This window comes from Babylonia areolata, chromosome 15 (genome assembly GCF_041734735.1).
Source record: "Babylonia areolata isolate BAREFJ2019XMU chromosome 15, ASM4173473v1, whole genome shotgun sequence".
NCBI lineage: Eukaryota > Metazoa > Mollusca > Gastropoda > Neogastropoda > Buccinidae > Babylonia > Babylonia areolata.
The window spans coordinates 8,816,103-8,823,602 of NC_134890.1; positions in this window are offsets into that span (position 1 = coordinate 8,816,103).

The following is a 7,500-nucleotide window of genomic DNA, read 5'->3' on the forward strand; positions in this document are numbered from 1 at the left end:
GACACTGATAGGAAAACAGATAGAATTTTGATTCTGTAAGGGAAAGTTTTATTGGTTAAAAATTAAAAAAAACTTAATGCTTCCAGGATGGAACAAATGTCCTCGTTCGTGTTAAGAAGACACTTTCTTTTTCGAGAGAAGGAATAGGGAGGGGAGTTCCATATACTCCTTTTATTGAAGAATACGTTTATTTCTACTACTACTACTACTACTACTACTACTACTAACAGTGATGCATATAATCATCATCATGATCATAATTATCATACTAGTGCTTATGAGAAGAAGAAGAAGAAATCATAGAAGCACTTTATGATAATGATTATAATATTAACAACAACAACAACAATAATAATAATAGATCGATTTCATTTTCATCATAATTATAGCAAACTGGGTACGGGTAAGGAGTCAGTTTTATTCTTTTCAAATTTAATCAGGAATCAGGTACGTTATTCAGTAAAGTCATAAAGACGCAAACAAACAAACATCAATAAATAAATAAATAGATAAAGAAATAAATGCAAACAGATACATAAATACATATTTTTTGTTGAAAATTGATTATGAACTAAAGAGATCTATTTCTTTTTAGAGCCAATTACTTTTTACCTTTTAGTTTGACGACAAGGCGTGAAAATATCTTGCTCGGGTCTATTGAAAAAAAAAAAAAATCCGAAAAACAACAACAACAACAAAAAACGTTGAAGGTCCCATAGACTTTTCCGGTCAGTGGGGCAGGAAGTGAAATCATAATCCACTGTCTTGGGCTTGGCACAGGAAGGTGGGGCCCGATTCTCTCCTTCCACTGTTCTCCACCAGCCGGAGTCACGAACCTTTTCACACCTGGGTAGTGAGGAATGCACTTTCCCAAGGACACAACACCACGCCGACACGGGACCCTCGAACCCTGATCACTGGTGAAGCACTGGATCTGAACTCCAACGCCTTATCGACTCTGTCACGGGGCCTCGGTTCGGACTTTTAAACAGTGACACCATTACACAGTTTCCAAGATTGATTGATATGGATACTTATAAAATATTGCGCCTGCTCCTCGGTCAGAGACCTATCTGCAAGCGCTTTACAAACTTGAAAGTCCTTTGCACAACAGGGTGCCTACCTTGGATAGCGCCAACTGAGAGCTGATTTCAGGCGCTCATCATTCAGCCAAGCTTCTCTCTCTCTCTCTCTCTCTCTCTCTCTCTCTCACACACACACACACACACACGCACGCACGCGCGCGCGCGCGCGCACACACACACACACACACACACACACACACACACACACACACAGAAGCAGTTGCTGTTCCATCATGAAAAATAACTTTGACTTTGACTTTGACACATGTATATCAGAGTGAATTTTACAACGAACTTTTGCCAGGAACAACTCTCTTGTTGTCATAGGTTCTTTCGACGAGCTAAGTGCATGTTACACACGGGGCCTCGGTTTATCATCTCATCCGAATGATCAGCGTGCAGACCACCTACTCAAGGTCTACAGTGGAGGAACAGAAAAATCTGGCAATTGTGGGATTCGATCGTGTATGCTCAGATTCTCTTGCTTCAAGGTGGACGCGTTACCTGTATGCCATCGCCCTACACAAGATATGACGGTCATCGGCATCGGTCTCGTAACCCCAGGTGGGGTTGTGGAGGCACCACTGATGACTCTATGACGATCTCCGCAGCCTGTCTCGGTCATGGGCTGCTCTCTGCGGTTCAGATAGAGACATGCCTGTCCACTCCCTGATGTTATCTTCCCAACTCTTCTTCTGTCTGGCTCTTCGTCTTCCTCCTGGCACTGTGCCTTGCAGGATGGTTTTTGCCAGGCCTGATGCTATCGTCACATGTCCATACCATACCATTTTCCCTTTCCTCCACAATGCTGAGCAGGCTGTCACGTGCCCTGCCCCAAAGGCTGCAGTTGTTCTGTTTCTGGCCTTCTCATTTGTGATGTGGTCTCTGTATGAGGCGTTCAGGATTTTACGGTGGCATCTCATCTCATGGGCTTCAATGCGTCTCTGGAGGTCAGCAGTGAGGGTCCAGGATTCACAAGCGTACAGAAAAAAATGATATAACAAGTATACACATGAGTTTAATCTTTGATGCCAGGGAGATGGGTTTTTTTTCTCATGCCATATGGGTTTCTGTTTTGTCAGCGGTACTCAAATCAGGGTATTTCAATTCCGAGGAAAACATGGAATGGACTGTTCTTCGTTAGCTTTCTTTGCACACACTGTCAGTCTGGACACTAACATAAAGTGTCTTATCTCAAACGACGCCCAGGTACCAGAAAGTTTTGTACTGCCCGTGTTGTTTTGGGGGGTTGACAAAAAGTGGAAAACCACTTTTAAGCCTGCACAATTCTATTCTTGGGAGTGGGATTATGTTAAAAGTTAGGAAAACAGCAGTGTATACAGTCAATGCAACGAGCAGCACTCACAACCAAAGGCATTTGTTGTTTTTTTTGTGTGTGTTTTTGTTGTTGTTTTTCAATGGAACTCCACAGTTATCGTTTAGAAACCCTTCGATAACTACACATTTTTGCTTGAAACAACGATTTTTCGAAGGCAGTGTTCAAGGTGTTCATAGTGCACGTGTGCCTGAAACGTTTTTTATTTTATTTTATTTTCTGCAGACAAGAGGCGAGAGGGTAGGGGTATAGGGTTGTACCAAAAAGCACACAGCCGTCTACTTTTTTTTTTCTTTTTCGTTTTTTGTTTGTTTGTTTGTTTTTTGTTGTTGTTTTTTGCGGGGGAGGGTGGAGGGGGAAGAGGAGATAGTCAAGGGTGTAATCACGCACGTTGGTGTTACGTTGAAACGAATCCTCCTCCTCCAATCATGTTCTTCTTCGACCTGTCAATCAACTGGGTGGTGGTGGGACGCCGTGTAGGGGGACAAGACTGAAAGAGGGCGTGGTTACGATGATTTAAAAGTCCACGTGATTAGTTGGATGCAAACTGTGTGTGTGTGTGTGTGTGTGTTTAGTCTCCAGCTCTCTCTTGTTTCTCACTCGTCCGCTGAGAGATTATGCAGCTTGAAAATAAAACCCATGCTAAAAACAAACAAAAAAACCCCAACAACATATAACTCGTGTATACACAAGTGCACGTTCTCTCTCTCTCTCTCTCTCTCTCTCTCTCTCTCTCTCACACACACACACACACACACACACACACACACACACACACACGGCACTGTTTCGCTGTATACAGGAAACGCATAGAGGGAGACAGACAGGCAGACATGTAGAGCCAGACAGAGAGAGAGGAAAATGGAGTAGGAGATGGAGGGTTTGTGGGGATGGGGTTGGAAAGGTTAAGAAGAAGGGTATGTATTTCATCGTTTCTTCATGCAGGTGTACGAACAATCCCATTTGAACAGTAAAAAAGAAAGTATTGAAGCACACACACACACACACACACACACACACACACACAGAGGAAAAAAGCTTTTTAAGGCCGGTAATAAACATAAGTTCACGAGTGCCGTATTCCCCGCACCAAGAGAGATTTATATGGCGCTGGCGTTCGTGTTACTGCCAGACTGAAAGACGTGTCAGTCACTGTGGACAAAAAAGGGATGTTGTCCAAACCACGCAGACTGATGGAGCATGGTTGATGGATGGATGCGGGTGTGCGGTGTGTGTGGGCGAGGGGTGGGGGCAGGGGGAGGGGGATAGGGGTAGTGAGTGTGGTAGTCGGTGCGTGGGCGACTGAGGAAGAAGAAGAGATATTATATGTAGGCTTTTGACCCTGTGTTTATTTGTGTTCTTTATTCATTTCTTTGCTGTCGTTTTGATGGGGTGACTGTGTTTCTGGTGCGAAGATGGAATCAGTGTATGTGACTGGCTGTGGTTTACTTTCTTCTTCTTCTTCTTCGTGAGCTGCAACTCCCACGAGTGGGCTTTACGTGTATGACGCGAATACACACGAAGGAGGTTCAGGCACAAGCAGGTCTGCACAGATGTTGACCTGGGAGATCGGAAAAATTTCCCCACCAGGCGCCGTTTCCGAGACTCGAACCCGGGACCCTCAGATTGAAAGTCCAACGCTTTAACCACTCGGCTATTGCCGCGCTCGTCTGGTTTACTGTGAAAGTGGTTTTATTTTTCTGAATTTGAATTTGAGCTGAGTTGTTTCTTTTTACTTTTGAGATGCTGATCTTAGTGATGTAATTCATGTTTTTATGACTTAAATTGATGTTCCTATGCCTGTAATTGATGCTGTTATACCTTAATTGTTTAAAATTTGGTTGCGTTTCGCAGATTAGTATTAATTTATATTGATTTCACCACTATATTTATTTGATACGTTGTGCATGGGTGCTTGCATACGGGCGGGTGTGCACGTGCATGTGTATGTGTTTTAAGTAGCGGAAAGTTGATTTTCATATTTTTTTGAAAAATCGCACTTGCTTTGCTATGACTGAGTTGAGTGTTATTTTGTTATATATGTCGCATACCAGATTTAACCGTTTTGCTTATAATCAGTATGCATCACGGACTTCGCCACACTTACTTTCTCTACTGAGATAATGAAGTTATTCTGATTCTGGTTCAGGTTGTCGTGCATTCATTTTCAGTGATGTCTGAATGTTTTGAATATTTTGATTTCGTCTTATTTATTCATTTTTTTATGTTCTTAAAAAAAAAAAATGGTGAGGTTTCGGTTGAGGTGGGAGTCTGTTAAAATACTAAAGGCTGAACTGAAGGTTGGCGTTGGCAAAGGTGGGGGGAGGAGGGGGGTGTAGGGGGTACGGAGGATCAGAGGGTTGCAAAACCCCAAAGAATATAGAGAAGTCAAAGGACAAACCGCGACATTCATTGTCTTGGCATTTTGTCTTTCCAGCGATGAAGTTCCACTTTGACCCTCAACCCCCACCCACTCCACCCCCGCGACCCCTACCTACCTCACGTCATCCCCCCTCTCCCTGTCCCAACCCCTCCCCTCCCTCCGTCCATATGACTTCGAAGGTGCCAATGCATTTTTATGTCTGCCTGTCTGTCTGTCTGTCTCTCCGTCTGTCTCCCTGTCTGTTGATAACAGAAGACATGGTGCTACTTTTTCGTGTGATTCTTTCTGATGGCTGATGATGTTTTTTTTTTCCATTATCAGATACCGTTGTCGTGGTGCAGCGTCAGCTTAACAGTCTGTGTCATGTGGCTTCTTTGCTTCCATTCATGGTTGGTAATGAACAAATGTAACAACATTAGTTTTTCGGAAGGGAGGTAACTTCAGGTGTGTTTTTTGTGTGTTTTTTTCCACAACAGATTTCTCTGTGTGAAATTCGGACTGCTCTCCCCAGGGAGATCGTGTCGCTACACTACAGCGCCACCAATTTTTTTCGTATTTTTTCCTGTGTGCAGTTTTATTTGTTTTTCCTATCGAAGTGGATTTTTCTACAGAATTTTGCCAGGAACAACCTGGAATGATCATATTAATACAAATGAACGATTTAATTTGTAAAGGAAATTTTGAAGTACTCATGATATTGAAATAACATTTGCAAATTAGCATGAGTAGACAGTGGAAATATGAAACAACAAGGTTTCGAATTGATATTTCCGACTTGAACATGCACCTTTTCAGATATAAATGATGTAATGTCTGTGGTCTGTTATGTCCATTGTGCAGGACATCAAGACAAGATGATGCACACTTTATTCTCTGTTGTCCATGACTAAACAATATTAAAGATTAATTCATTCATACTGGGTATTGTAGAATAGAATAGAATAGAATATGTCTTTAATACCAAGTGTACCGGGGTCACAAGGAATATTGCAGAGATCCATGCATATATTTATTTATCATCCGATTGTGTTTATTGTTCAAAACCCTACATGAGGGGCTATGGCCTATAAGAATAAACAATTCATTCATTCATTATACCCCCCCCCCTCTCTCTCTCTTTCTAAATATCTCTGTCATTACTTTCTTTACATTTTTTTGCGAATGTCCTCAGTAATTTCCAAAGATCGAGGCGAAGCAGAGCAATACAATAATTATTTGATGACACAGCTCAGTACGGAGAGTTTCAGTTTCAGTTTCACTTTCTCAAGGAGGCGTCACTGCGTTCGGACAAATCCATACACGCTACACCACATCTGTTGAGCAGATGCCTGACCAGCAGCATAACCCAACGCGCTTAGACAGGCCTTGAGTGCATGCTTACATATTTGTGTACCTATGAAAGGGGATTTCATTTTACGTAATTTCGCCAGAGGACAACACTCTCGTTGCCATGGGTTCTTTTTCAGTGCGCCAAGTGCGTGCTGCACACGGGACCTCGGTTTATCGTCTCATCCGAAAGACTAGACGCTCAGTTTGATTTTCCAGTCAAACTTAGGAGAAAGGGCGAGAGCGGGAATCGAACCCACACCCTCACGGACTCTCTGTATTGGCAGCTGAGCGTCTTAACCATTCTGCCACCTTCCTCCTTAGTACAGCTCAGTACAGTAGAGCACAGTATTGTAGTACAGTACAGGACAGGACAGTACAGCACAGCGTAGTACAGTACAGTGGAGTTAAGTACAGAATAATGCAATATAGTACAGCACAGTTAAATACAGTTACAGCACAGCATAGCACAGCAGAGTTCATTGATACCACAGAAAAATGTGGCACAGCACAGTACGGTTCGCTACAGTACAGTACAACACAGTACAGTACTGTATAGTACAGTAACAGCACAGCGAACATTAACACCGTACCAGTAGGCTCCTGTCATGTGTATTACGGCATTCACAGTAGAGAAACCGTGAAAACAAGAGGAGTGATGGAAAAACTAAAATAAAACTATTTTTGAAAAAAATAATGATTTATATGAAAGAAAAGAAAAACGCAGGTGAGATAAAAGTTAGGGTGGGAAAGTAGATTTGGGTCGACTAATTTGATTGAGTAGTTTAGTTTACTGAGCTTTCTGGAAACTTGCATCTGAATGATATACAGAGTTTCGTTTTATCTATTTATTTATTTATCTATTCATTTATTTGTTTGGTTACTTATTCATGTGTTTGTTTATTCATTTATGTATTTATTCATTTATTTATCTGTTTATTTCTTTATTAATTTATTCATTCAATTATTTAGGTATACGAAATGATGACAGCCGTGACTCATTTCTCGAGTAAAAGTTAAGATGTTTCGTGACACAATTGTCAAGGTCTGATCGACATGTTGGATCAGTGTCAAGGTCAGCACCTACTCTCCCTCTCCCCCGACCCCCTCCTCCCAACCCCCTCACCTTGCCTTCCCTTTTGAAAAAAAAAATCTTTTAAATCAGATGTGCTGTAGCGTGTATGAATCCATCTGCACGCTTTGACACCTTGAAAGTGAAACTGAAACTGACCATGGTTCACACAGACCATACTGATGCCATAATGATGATGATCCTGATAATCAGGCAAACTTGATCTTCAGCTGCAGGGCAGTTGACTGGGTGGCTGCGAGTTGCTTCCCTTGCGTCATGGAGAACTCGTAATTATGAA